Here is a 15,629-nt window from a genome sequence, read left to right on the forward strand (position 1 = left end):
ACACTTAATAAATGAATGGATGATATTATACTTATTGAATTATTGAAAATGAATTAATACTAATTCACTTTCCACATTCACTAAAAGGGACAAGGTTCATAAATGACAAAAATCTGGTAAGTGCAACGCCCTGAGTTTCTAGATAAGCCTTCTTCTGATCTCTTCACATGGGATTGTAATAGTGCAGGAATGCATAGTCATGGAAAATATCATTCCATTATTTAATAATTACCTTAAAGATATTAAATAGTCACTAACTTCCTTTGATTTACTCCAGATTTATTTACTGAAAGTACCTACCCACACTTACTTAAGATTTGAGGAGGGAAATTCTCTAGCTCAGAGAAATGTAATAGACCACCTAAAGATGAGGAGCCTTCACTAAGACTGCTCAGCTCCTGCAAGTGTTCAGAGTTTTGCAAAAGGAGAACACTAAGTTTCTTTCCTCAACTTCCTGTTTCATTGCAGGATTAATTATTGAAAATAAGGAAATGTACTATTGATCTTGTCAGTAAATGTGTTCAGTTAAAACCAATTTTACATTGTGTAGAAATGAATGAGATCCTCCATAAATAATGTCTGTCTTGAAAGATGTGCTTGTCATTACACTCACTCATTCATAGATTTATCACTCATTAACTATCCTCATCTACAGTAATTCAGAACTTCTTAAGCAGGCACTGTGTTAGGCTGGGGGACAAGGCAAAACTCATACTTCCCTCCCTCAAAGAGCACTTTGCTATGAGAACAACAGTCAAGTAAAAGGAAGATTACTCTTTTGCTCCCTTGGGATAACTGGGATTACTACTCAGGGCTGTGGGTAGAGGTCATAGACAGCTGCACTGGGAGATACTAAGACCACTGGGCACTGAAAAGTTGTCTTTTACCAGCTGGGATACCTGAAGAAGGAAGAGTCCTTTTCAAAGTGCTAAATGCAGTGGGATGAGACACAAAGCAAAAGATGGCATTGTGCTCTGAAAACTAAGGGATTTATTGCTTCCACTAAGCAACAAGCTTCCTGAAAACAGGCACTGTTAGCTGTTCTTTTGCATGCCATCCCTGCACTAGAACGTACCTGGAGAGAGCAGACACTCCCAGAGCAAGGGTGCAGTCTGTGAAGCCCCAGGAAGGAAGGAGGCATTGCTGGGGATCCAAACAGGTGCCAGAGGGCTCAGAGTCTAATCTCTATGCAGAGGGAGATTCATTAGAAGAGTAGATGATGGAAAAATATGAAACATTTAGAAGACTGTCTTGTTTTGATAGGGTTGACATTGAAAATGTAGATTGTTCTGGGCAGCATAGATATTTTAACAATGTTTATTTTCCCAAACCATGAGCATAGAATGAAACCAGAAAAGGCCCTAAATTGTCAAGGAAATGTTGAAAAAAAAAAAAAAAAAGCTGAGCGTGTCACATTACCTGGTTTCATGCTACATTACAATACTGTGATCACCAAGATGGCATGGTATTGGCACAAAAACAGACACATAGATCAATGGAACAGAAGAGTCTGCAGAAAGAGACCCTCAACTCTATGGTCAACCAATCTTAGACAAAGCAGGGAAAAATATACAGTGGAAAAAAGATAGTCTCTTCAATAAATGATGCTGGAAAACTGGACAGCTATATACAGAAGAATGAAATGCAACCATTCTCTTACACTGTACACAAAGATAAACTCTAAATGGATGAAAGACTTCAATGTGAGACAGGAATCCATCAAAATCCTATAGGAGAACATAGGCAGTAACCTCTTCAACATCAACCATAACAAGTTCCTTCATGACACATCTCCAAAGGCAAGGGAAACAAAAGCAAAATGAACTCTTGGAACTTCATCAAGATCAAAAGCTTCTGCACAGCAAAAGAAACATCAACAAAACTAAGAGGCAACCTACGGAATGAGAGAAGACATTTGCAAATTGCATTACAGATAAAGGACTGGTATCCAAGAGTTATTAAGAACTTCTGAAACTCAACACCCAAAAAACAAATAATCAAGTCAAAATGGACAGAGGACATGAATAGACACTTCTCCAAAGAAGATATACAAATGGCTAACAGACACATGAAAAAATGTTCAACATCATTAGCCATTAGAGAAAGTCAAATCAAAACCATACCGAGATGCCACCTTATACCATTTAGAATGGCAAATATTAACAAGGCAGGAAATAACAAATGTTGGAGAAGATGTGGAGAAAGGGGAGCCCTCTTACACTTTTGGTGGGAATGCAAGTTGGTACAACCACTTTTGAAAACAAATGGAGGTTCCTCCAAAAGTTAAAAAATAGAGTTACTCTACAACTCAGCAATTGTACTACTGGCTATTTATCCCAAAGATACAGATGTAGAGAAAAGAAGGGGCACATGCACCCCAATGTTCACAGCAGCAATGTCTACAATAGTGAAACTGGAAGGAGCAGAGATGCCCTTACAGATGAAGGAATAAAGAAGACGTGGTTCATATGCACAGCAGAATAATACTCAACCATCAGAAAGGATGAATACCCACCATTAGCATGGACATGGATGGAACTGGAGGGGATTATGCTGAGTGAAATAAGTCAAGCAGAGAATGACAATTATCATATGGTTTCACTCATGTGTGGAACATAAAGAATAGCACAGAGGACATTAGGGGGAAGAAGGAAAAAAAATGAAGGAGGGGAATCAGAGTTGGGGACAGACCACGAAAAACTAAGGACCCTAGGAAACAAACTGAGGATTTTGGAGGGGAGGGGGGTCATGGGATGGGTAAGCCTGGTGATGGGTATTAAGGAAGGAACATATTGCATGGAGCACTGGGTGTTTTACACAAACAGTGAATCATGGAATACTACATCAAAAACTAATGATGTACTCTATGGTGACTAACATCATCACCATCATCATCATCATTAAAAATGTTTGTCTTGCTTTAAACAAATAACAGAGAATCCTCAAAAAATAATTATTATTAGGTTGTAACTATGAAAGAATTTACCTTCCGAAAAGAGGAAAGCCATTTCTAGTTTTATGAAAGGAAGAAAATTCTAAGTTTATCTAGAGGTTGAGACTAGTTTTCTTATGGAAATGGATCTGAGTCCTTCTCTAGATTGGAGTGGTGGAAAGCTGGTGCAAGTTAGAGCGAGAGAAGTTTCAGGCTCTTATTCTCTGCAAAGCAGGCTCACATCAGCTGTGTCATAAAGAGACACAGAGTCCATACAAGCATACTGTGGTCATAGGACCAAACAGCAATCCTGTGGCTCTAACTCAGCCATATAATTGCTTGCTGAAGAGTGCCTTCTGGATTCACTCCACTCCTTCACAGACAGCCAACTCTGAAACTCCATAATCCACTATTCTTCTTCCTCCCAGCCCAGAACTGCTGGGCAAGCACCAGGGACCACACAGTAAACACAAGAGTGAGATTCAGGACACTAATACCCAGGCCCAGGCTCTTCCCCACTTCCATGCAATTTATACTTTATCCAAAAACTTATGAAAGTTATTTTAAATAAAAGTAATGTCTTTTCTTGTGGATGGTGGAATTTTGTGTTTTGTTTTTTTGTTTGTTTGTTTTTTGTTTTTTCAATCCTAAGAGTCATGGGGAGTTCAAAAGAAAGGATGAAAAATGAAAGTTAAGTGGGTCGTTGCCTGGAGTCAGTCACTTCTCCAGAATATAGATCTGGTATTTTGTGGAATTAAAAGAGAAAGTCAGCATGCCTAGGACCTTCAGTTACCAGGGTGCTGGGTTGGAAAGGAAGAACCACAGAAAGAAAGAAAGAAAGAAAGAGAGAAAGAAAGAAAGAAAGAAAAGAGAGAAAGAAAGAAAGAAGGAGGAGAAAAGAAAAGAAAGCAGAGGAAGGAAGAAAGGAAAGAGGAAGGAGGGAGGGAGGAAGAAAAAATGAAACAGCTTAAATAAGTGGAGTGAGAATTTCCCAGGTTCTGATTACTCCACCTCCAAAAGATAACTGTCAAGTCCAGCCCTGCTGTCCCTTATTTTGACTATGCATGGATATTTCAGGACAAGAAGCCAAATGCACAAACATGGTTCTGGAGGTTCAAAGAGAATATATTCTCATAAAAACCATGATGCATTTCAAAACAAGCTCCTCACAATGTGGATGTGATGACAGAAGAACTGAATTTCTGGAGTAGGATCTTAGATGTCTTCCAGCTTATATATTTAGAATCATAAGTACATTTTGCATTTTTTGGTGCATTTTGCAAAACACTTTTCACATCTATAGCTGATAACTTTGAACATGGGTTCAAACAGCACAGGTCCACTTATAGGCAATTCTTTTTTTTTATAGATACAGTATAATACTGAAAATGTATTTTTCTTATGATTTTCTTAAAAGCATTTTCTTTTTCCTACCTTATTTTACTGTGAGAATACAGTATATAGTATGTATGTATGTTTATTAATACAAATCTATGTTAATCAGCTATTTCAGTTTCTGTTCAATAGTTGGCTCTTAGTACCTAAGTCTTTGAGGAGTCAAAGTTTATATATGGACTTTCAACTGCATGGGGGGTGGGTACCCCTAATCCCCTGCATTGTTCAAGGGTGAACTGTCAAGTCTTGACTGATCTTCAGAGGAACCTGTGAAGGCAGTATTATGATCACTATTTCACAGATGGAAAATGGGGTTCTCCATAGCACTTTGTAAAGATAGAATGGAAAATCCATTTTTTGTCACTAACTACTGACCAACCTAAGCACTAAGGATCCTTAACATAAGGTCTCCAGCTTAACCTCCCAATAACCTGAAGGAAAGCTATTTTATCCTCATTAACAGAGGATAGAAATAGACTAAGATTAGAAAAATTCACATCTCCACTCTGTCTTTCAATGAAGTATTTGTACATCACTATTACAGGGCTTGTAATATTCTACTACTGGGTTTCTATGACATTTCATCTGTAATGCTCAAAGTACTTTTAAGCCAACTCCTCTTTTTGTTTGTTTAACCAACACCTGAACACATTAGTTTCCTACCTGTTGCATAATATAATGAACACGAAATGTTCATTATACATTTCATTATAATAATCATTATACTGATTATTACAATCAGTGAGCTATTTAAATAAACAATTATTGAGCTGAAACACTATGTTTTTTTCAAGTTTTTAGAATGATCCTGATGTACTTGCAGGATTAGAAACACTAACCATGGGCATAGAAAGTATTCAGTAGCATAAACTTAGTCTTAGACTTGATTTTAGTCTATCTATAAAATTGGTAAAATGATACCTTTGTGATAGGAAAATTGGAAGATTAAATGCAATGGTAGAAATAAAATTGCTTAGTATATTGTTTAGCACATAGCAAATAATGGAAAAGTAGTAGTATTATGATCATTCACAATATTCTTGTGATCACTCTGGTAATTATTTGAAGATTGAATAGATAAATTATTTGCTAGGATGTTATATCTGTGACAGATTTGGGGTCATATCAAAATTATATCACTTCAGGGGTGCCTGGGTGGCTCAGTCATTAAGTGGCTGCCTTCGGCTCAGGCCATGATCCCATGGTCCTGGGATCAAGCCCTGCACTGGAATTGCTGCTCGGCAGGAAGGCTGCTTCTCTCTCTCCCACTCCCCCATTTGTATTCTCTCTCTCACTGTCTCTCTCTTTCTGTCAAATAAATAAATAAAATCTTTTTAAAAAAATCTATCAATTTTTTTGAGTATTAGTTCCACCAAGAATGTACCAACAAATACATGATTCTCAAACTTATCCACCCTTGATTCCTTTACTTATTCTCAGACTGATTAAGGAATTCAGTGTCAATGGAAGACAAGACTGGCTCTAGGACAAAGACATCCCCCAGCACCAGGGCTCTGTAGTCAGACAGCCCCATCAGCCCAATCCCCACTCTGCACCCCTTCAGAATTGAGAAGGCAATGCCATTATGGTGTGCCAGTACATGCAACCAAATTCCTGCTTGAATTTGAAAGTGTTAAAGGGTACTCTGTAGAATGAATCTGAAAGGGGAAAGGTATAACAGAAAAATAATCTGGTTTACTATGGATAAATTTCAGTCTTCAATAAGGTTAGAAATGAAAGGTTAATTTCTGACCTTCAATGAGGTGAAAATGGATGGAGAGAGATACACGTGTCTTCCCTGTCTGAGAATGTTTGGAACTGTCAGCCATCAGGCATTGATCTTTGAACTTTGATTCTTTCCCTAGCTGTAAATTAGGGATAATAATATAATTCCTCCCGGCCTTGTTGTGAATATCTAGCAGGAAAGCATTATCTTTGTGCAAATACGAGGGTCGTCACTAGAGTCCTTAGGCCCTGTTTCGCACAGGAGCTATCTTTTAAAATCACAAAATGTGCAGAGTGAAACTAAGGAAGTTCTTTACAGACCAGCTAGGCTAATGCGGTGATTTCAACTTAAGGAAACCAACGTAACCTTGGCCAAGGTCATACAGTGCATTCTGCCTCCCAGTCTTCTTGTTAATTTATCAGTCACACTGCCTCTCCTACAAATGTAACACGGTCTGAGGGATTTCCTTCAAAACCTCTCGCTTTCATTTTTGACTAGAGAAACAAGGCACATTTTCCATGAGTGACTCTTTGCATAAAGTCATTCTTAATGTGATTCCATTTAAGTGGCCACTAAGTTTGATCATACTCTTTTACCCAAAAAGAACATTTCAGGCACCTAGATAATTATAAACCAGTCACAGTTCCACAAAGCCATGATTAACTTATTCAAATATATAACAAGTGATTATATTCTAAGAGCAATTCAGCTAATTACATTGCATTAAAAAATTAGAAATAAATTAATTCTAAAAGCAAAGTATATACTCAAGTTTTCTATGTAACAGATTGGGCATAAATATTTAATGCATATAAAATGTTTGATGGGGAGTGTTTGGCAAACATTCACTTGGGAAGGAAATCAACAAATTATGTGATAATTGCTTTTGTGAAGCTTGGTTCAAGTAGAGGAAACTAGAAATGAAGCTTGGGAGTTTAAGGATAGAGCATATTTTCAGACACACATGCCTTAAAAATTCCATTTACTTTTTTGAAATTTTAATATGTGTTTCTGTGTATTTTTGTTTACATACTGTCTTTCCTACTTTATTTTGAAAAAGAAAAAAGGGTATTAGGTGAAACACTGTAATCTGGGAAAGAAAATGTGGGTTCCACCATGCCCTTCTCAAATTTCCTAAGTGTGACTTTGAATAATTACTTTAGTTCTCTGAATATCAATTTCTTTTGTTGTAAATTTAATTGATTCATTACAGACTTATTTATTTTATTTCATTTTATTTTTTAAAAGATTTTATTTCTTTATTTGGGACAGAGAGAGAATGAGAGAAAGCATGAGAGGGGAGAGGTCAGAGGAAGAAGCAGACTCCCTGCCAAGAGTGGAGCCTGATGTAGGACCTGATCCCAGGACTCCAGGATCATGACCTGAGCCAAAGGCAGCTGCCTAACCAACTGAGCCACCTAGACTTATTTATTTTAAAGTAATGCTTTAGAGCACCTGCTATATAAGGCAGACCTTGTGATAATTGCCAGAGTATAGAACATGACATACAAATTTCCTGTTTATGTACATGTAGTTTCTGTTCAAGTAAGGAAGCTGTATCTTTGAGAAAAACATTTGCAAGTTATAAATGTATTAAAGTTGGAATGAGTGCAATAACTAAGAAGTGTGACATGCTGTAAAATCATGTGCCAAAACACATCATTCCATCTGGAGAGGTCAGGGAAGATGTACAGAAGTTGAATCCTGAAGGAAAGAAAAATAGTTAATACACATAAACTAGAAGATGAAGGGTTAGGGGATGTGGTTTCCTAGGCAGGAAAAAGAAACAGTGTTGATCTTATTTTCTCTCAATGAGCTCTTATGTTGCTAAAATAAACTAGATAGTCACAACAGTCAGAAAACTCTGACTCATTATATCTATTGGTCCCAGAGTGCTCTCTACATAGATGAGGCCTTTCTGCCTCATATGACTTTCTACCATACGACTGGCAGATTAAAATCTAGGAAGGACAGCCATGTGCAGAAGAATGAAATTAGACCACTTTCTTACATCATACACAAAAATAAATTCAAAATGAATAAAAGACCTAAATTGAGGCAGGAAGCCATCAAAATCCTAGAGGAGAGCGCAGGCAATGACCTTTATGAAATCAGCCTTAGTAACTTCTTATTAGACACATCCCTTGAGACAAGAGGAGCAAGAGCAAAAATGAATATTGGGACTTCTTCAAGGTAAAAAGCTTCTGCACAATGAGGGAGACAATCAACAAAACTAAAAAAAAAAAAAAAAAAAAAAAAAAAACCTACAGAATGGAAGAAGATATTTGCAAATGAAACATCATATAAAGGATGAGTATCCAAAATCTATAAAGAACTTATCAAACTCAACACCCAAAAAACAAATCCAGTTGGACAAGGGCAGAAGACATGGATACACATTTTACCAAAGAAGATACCCTGATGGACAGGAGACACATGAAAAGATGTTCAACATCACTCATCATCAGGGAAATGCAATTCAGAACTACATTGAGACACTACCTCACCTGCCGGAATGGCTAAAATGAACAATGCAGGAAATAATAGATGTTGGTGAGGATGCAGAGAAAAGGGAAACGCTCTTATGCTGTTGGTGGGAATGCAAACTGGTGCAGCCATTCTGGAAAAGGGTATGGAGATTCCTCAAAAAGTAAAAAATAGAAATAAGCTACAGTCTAGAAAGTACACTACTAGATATTTACCTGAAAGATACAAAAATACTGATTTTTTTTTTAAGTGAACTCCACACCCAGCCTAGAGTCTAGTGTGGGTCCTAAACCCATGACCCTGAGATCAAGACTGAAGCTGAGACCAAGAGTCAGATGCTTAACTGACTGAGCCACCCAGGTACCCCCAAAAATATTGATCTGAAGGTACATGCACCCTGATGTTTTTAGCAGCATTATTAACAATAGCCAAACTATGGATAGAGCCCAAATGTGTACTGACTAATAAATGGATAAAGAAGAAGTGATATAGATATAGATATTACATATATATATCATATATCTATATGCAATATTCTATATCTATACATATATCTATATGTAATATATATGATATATATATATCATATATCTATTATATATAGATATTATATATAATAGATATATCATATATATATATCATATATCTATATGTAATATTCTATTATATATAGATATATTATATCTATATATAATCTCTATAAATATATAGAGAATAGTAATATTCTTTCTATATATTTAGTAATATATATAGAGAGAGAATAGTAATATTATCTATATATATTTATAGAGATTATATAATAGTAATATAGATTATAATATAGATTATAGAATAGTAATATTATGTATATTATATATAGATTATATATATATTAGATTCTATTATATATATAATAGAATATTACTCAACCATAAAAAATAATGAAATCTTGCCATTTGCCATTTACAATAACATGGAGAGAGGTAGAGAGATTTGTGCTAAGCAAAATAAGTCAGTCAGGGAAAGACAAATATCGTATGATTCCATTCCTATGTGGAATTTAAGAAACAAACAGACGAAGATGGGGGTGTGGGAAAAGGGACAAACCATAAAACATACTCTTAACCATAGAGAACAAACTGAGGGTTGCTGGAGTGGGTGGAGGCTGTGTGGATAGGCTAGATGGGTGAAGGGTATTAAGGAGGGCACTTGCTGTGATGAACATTATATGTGAGTGATGAATCATGAAATTCTCCACCTGAAACTAATATTACACTGTATGGTAACTAACTGGAATCAAAATAAAAACTTGAAAACCAAACAAATGCCTATGAAGGTATATTTGGCCCACATCTGTTACTTGGTTTAGCATGGCTGGTGGAATAAGTCATGCTGTGTCCAGCACAACTGAGACTGAGACTCTGAGATCTCAAAGACGCTGACACCTCAGCTTTTGTTGACCCATTTAATCTTTCCCAATTCTACCTCCAGAATTTTGAGAGCAATTTCACTTAAAACATTGCCTTACATAGCCTCAGTTATTTCTTACTGTTTCAGAGGCTAGAAGAAAGGGATGAAAGGAAACCTAGCAATGAGCTGCCATCATCTTTGTATTTTTTCAAGGGATCTACACCACACTGTATATGCAAGGGGGTTCAAGTCCAGCTGGTATAGATAGAGTGATCATCAGTCTCTCCGCTGGCCTTTTACTGCCCCAATGCTACTTACTTTGCTGATTATTTTTTTGTAGCTCCCCTTATTGTATTCTTACATCAACCAGTCCAGACCATGAGCTTTAGTTCAATGCTCAATCATGGTAAGTTAAGTTCTACTCTTCATAACTGGTCTTTTTTTTTTTTTTTTTTTAATATTCTATTTATCTACCTGACAGACAGAGATCACAAGCAGGCAGAGAGAGAGAGAGAGGAGGAAGCAGGCTCTCCGCCGGACCAGACATGCGGGGCTCGACCCCAGGACCCTGGGATCATGACCCGAGCCGAAGGCAGAGGCTTTAACCCACTGAGCCACCCAGGCGCCCCCATGACTGGTCTTTTGGCAGGACTGACTCTTTGAAGATTCTTTCAGCTGAGGAGTTGGCCTTCCTCTAAATTCCCCACCTTTGGGAACCTAGCGCCACTTGAAGCCATTGGTTTTACACTTAGAAGATGAGAGAAGAGTTGGAAAATGGTACCACTTCATATGCAATTTTTTTAAAACTTATTCTTTAAAAAAAAAAAAAGACATATTCAATTCTTAACTGCCCTTCATATGTTTCTGCTCCACTAAAATTTTGCTCATTTCTGTAGCTGGAAGTAGCACCTCTTTCCTCTAAATTACCATAGTACTGTATCTATATGTCTTTGAAGTCACTTCTCCCAAGTAAAATAAATTGGTAGGTGTATGTTTAAAGGCCAATACTAGACTATCAGCTCCTTGAGAACATGATTCATTTCTGGTCATCTTTAAATAAACTATGACACAAAGTACCTGGTTACTACCAAGAACAAGAACAGGAAGGAAAATATGAGATAGAGAGAGGGAGAATAATAAGGAAATCAAAGATTATGAAATGACACCTTTATTTATTTTTACAGATTTTTTTATTTGAAAGAGACGGGGAGGAGGGACAGTAGGAGAGGGAGAGAAAGAATTTACAAGCAGACTCCCCATAAGCACAGAACCCAACACGGAGCTTGATCTCACAATCCATGAGATCAAGACCTGAGCCAAAACCAAGTGTCAGACCCTTAACTGACCAAGCACCGCAAGGAATAACAGCTTTAAAGAAAGGAAGAAAAATGGCAATATTAAGAGGTAACCAACAAATGTCAGGAACTAAGCTATTATTTCCCATAATATATATTAGCATACATTTATTTTGTAACCAAATATAAAACATTTATCTTAAAATGATGAAAGATGAGTATAATGAGAATCTTCATTAGAAATCAGGAGTGATAGTTATAGTCTTGTAAATCTTCAACCCTTAATTCATCTGTTTACTTTTATTATATGATTAAGAAAATTCAAATCACAAAGATTAGTATTTGCCAATGAGAAGCATTTTATTAAACCTCAGGAGAGCATGAAAGTTACATATTATTTACTGATTTTCTATCCATGTAGGGTCTTGGGAATGCTAACTTATTTAAGGTCACCCAGCTAATACACAGCAAAGGAGTAATTCTCCCTGCATAATATGTTCAGAGGATGGCAATAAAGAGAAAGGCCAATGAAGCAAATGTGTGAATGATGGATTTGTGCAAGACTAGGCCCCAGGGTAAAGTCTCCAGCTATCACACAGAACGAGGACACGGCTGCATCTATGATTAATCTCCTGATCTTTACTTAATTAATATATCCTTTTAACCAACTGGCATAATTTTAGTCATATTATCAATAGTATCTCATTTACCAACAGAGCGCTCATTTCAATAGTCACAAAACTACCCAACTCATAGATGTACAATCTTTTCCATCAACAAATTTTTATACAATCTGTACATGAGATATTTTTTTCAAAATAATTCAAATAGTATGCATCTCTTTGCTAACATAGTCATACATTTTTTGTCAAGATGAAAAAAGTCGTACTTATCACAAAGTCCATAGAATGCATTTCATTCATTCATTCATTTGTATTTTTAAATTTCTCTGCTTTCTTTTTCATTCATTCTCTCTGCCAACATTTATTGGTGCATATTGTTGAGAAAATATAATATGTTCAAAATATGTTTTAAACCACAGTTACAAAAAAATGAATAAAAGAGAACGATAAAAATATGAGCCAAACAAATTTTAAAAAGCAATTCCTATCATAAGTAGATGCTTTTGTTGACAAAAATGGAATGTGTACTGTTTTAGCAGTAAGGAGTTCAATTTGCGTCTCAGAAAGGAAAGCATTAGGAGCCTTCATTTCTCTTCGGCAGAGATTCTCTCTAGAGAATTCTTCAATTTTCAGAATGGTTTGGTAATTCTTTGGACAATGACATTTTGTTCTGGTCCGTAAGTTTATCTACTCCCAGAGGTCTTGAAGTGAAAATAGACTTATGGTAGTCTTATTTTCTTTCCCTAGATAGAATCTCTCCATATCATGTCATTTTATAACATAGAGAATACTTTACTTGAAATTTTCCAAACACAGCTAAAGGTATATGTGAAGTGGGGTGACCAACTTCCCTGGTTTGGTTGGGATTCTTAGCATGTGAGATGTGGTCTTTTAAAACTAGGATGGTCCTGGGAAAATCCTGTCACCATAAATTGTGGAGCAAAGTTTCATTTATCAAGCCACCCAGAGTTCCACACAGGCCAAGTTTTTTGAGTAGCTGAAGTTTTCCACTTCAAGGAGAAAACATGGTTTTTCAACTTTAAATATTTTAAGTAAAAATCTTATATACTTCCATTCCTTCTTGAAAATAAGACAACTGAACATTGCTTTTTCACTTTGCAAACTGAACAATAAAAAAGAAGTGGTCCTGGGGCACCTGGGTGGCTCAGTAGGTTAAAGCCTCTGCCTTCGGATCAGGTCATGGTCTCAGGGTCCTGGGATCAAGCCCGACATTGGGCTCTCTGCTCGGCAGGGAGCCTGCTTCCTCTTCTCTCTCTGCCTGCCTCTCTGCCTACTTGTGATCTCTCTCTCTCTCTCTCTCTCTGTCAAATAAATAAACAGATGTCAAGAAGAAGAAGAAGGAGGAGGAAGAGGAGGAGGAAGGGGAGGGGGAAGGAGAGGAGGAGGAGAAGAAGAAGTGGTCCTACAGTCCCTTTATTTAAATCAGGAATTATCCCCAAATTTACAATATGAGGTTCTCCACTTTTAAGCTACAATTATTTGTGGTAATTTTGCTGTCCAAATGCCTAGGTACTTAGTATCCTCTTGTCTCTCCCTGTAACCTGTGAGCTCCATTGAAGGAGGATCTTTGTCTCAGTCCCCTTCCTATTTTTCCCTATGAGCCAGCCCTCACCATCTCAGAAGAGAGAAGACTCACCTTTCAGAGCACAGCTCAGCACAGTTCAGAGCACAAGGCACAATTCCATTTATGGTGAGGCAACTTGCCCCTGCTCAGCATCACCCACCTGAACATTTCTCTTTTGTAATCCAGCAGCAGTTGACTATTAAATAATAATTTAATGTTAAGCATCTTATAATAAGCATTCTGTATTTTATTTTCCATAGCCCTCAGTACCATTTTGGGTAATTATTTATTTAATTTCTAGGTCTTTGACTTTTAGGTGTATAAGGAAGGGCAGGATGTTCCAACTCTAGCTCTATTCCCAGTGCTCTATCAACAGGCTTTTCTTAGTGCCTGGTACATACAACTGTTAAATTAGTGAACTATTACTTTTGATAGCAAGCACTTATTGAGTATCAATATCATCTGACCATATGTTAAGCATTTTACATACATTCCTTCCTATCATATGATCTTAATCTGTATCATGACTAAGTATTAACTATTAATAATAATATCAAGTGGTATTATTAAATGAGTACTGAGATAACATTTTGTTCTGTTGTTTCCTGATATCAATGTCTGATTTCTACAAATACAAGTCATTGTTGTGGGGATGGAGTAGGGCACAAGGATACAATTTCTAAATTTATTCTTGCAGGATTCTTGGCAAGTCTCAGTCCTCCCTGGTTATTTACTGGTCAGTTCCTTGGCATGTGGGACTCTCTGTAAGGCTACTCACAACATAGGAGCTGGCTTCCCCAGAGCAAAGATTCAGAGAGAGTTTGAGAGACTGTACCCAAGAAAGAAACCCACAGCTTACAGTAACCTCGTCTCTGCTGCTGGGGCTGGGCTGGGTTTATCAGAAGGGAGCCAATAATTTCAGGCCACAATCAAGGAGAGAGGAGTATAGAGGGCAAATGTCAAGAAGAGGGATCATTAGAGTGATATTAGAGGCCACCTGCCACACCACAAAAATAATGGATTTTATTCTAAGTATGTGAAAGCAGAAATCAACTGGGACTTGCGGGGAGAGATGCAGCATAGGCAAGAACAAATGAATCTATTTGTATTACAAATGAATCACATAGCCACACTGAAGGGGGAGAGACAGAAAGGGGATAACCTAAGTAATACTCAAAAATATTTTTTTCACTGGAAACTATATGAATAAAGAACGAAATAACTTTGCATGTATACAGTACTCCATTTGATAAATTCGTTTCTCACAGGAGTACAGATTATTGACTCTATATTACATGCATACAAATAAGGGAAAAACACATATGTAAACAAATTATAAATAATGGGATCCAGGTTTCCTGCTGTCAGATTAAGAAGTTACAAATAAACAAGGGAGAAGGTAGAATGAACCCTGTGGTGTTGGACTAGAGTGAGATAGATCAGTACAAACTCATGTTTATTCTGATGTATAGATAGTCACATACATACATACACCCACAGAGAACTAATTACAGTTGTGTGTGTGTGTTGGTGTGAACATACATAAGGAAGTACACATCTATGTATTTTCTGGCTCTTTCCTAGCTTATACTACCATAACCAAATGGTCAAGGTTAATACAAACAGTGTAAGTCACGTTGATGTCATGCACCTAACGTACCCTCAGGAATGAAGTGATGAGATGGATATCTCTCTTCTCTGGTATTCCTCCCCAAACCCATACCCCCAGATGAACTTTGCAAAAACAACAGAAAAAAAAGTTAGGGACATCTTACAAAATGCCTGAACAAATACTCTGTGGAACTGTCAAAGTCATGAAGGCAAGGAAGGACGAGGACCTGGGACAAACTGGAGGGATAAAGGAATCATGATGACATCATTCACTGTGGGCTCCAGAAACAGAAAAAGGACACTAGTAGGATGAACCACCCCTTGGGAGGTCTGTTCCTTAGTTAATAGTATTGCACTATGATTACTTTCTTAATTTTGATAGTCTATGGTGGGATATATGATAATGAATGTATGAAAATTGTCTATACTATTTTTTCAACTATTTTATAATCAGAAAATGATTTCAATATAAAAAGTTAAAATCCAGGGAAGTAAAACAACCTTCCCAGGTAAGCTGGCTTTCTTGGGCCATTTTACCTCTGCAGCCATTTGAAGTTGAGGTCAGGCTGAGAATTTGGTGCAGACA

This window comes from Neovison vison, chromosome 4, assembly GCF_020171115.1.
Source record: "Neovison vison isolate M4711 chromosome 4, ASM_NN_V1, whole genome shotgun sequence".
In the NCBI taxonomy this organism is placed as follows: Eukaryota; Metazoa; Chordata; class Mammalia; order Carnivora; family Mustelidae; genus Neogale; species Neogale vison.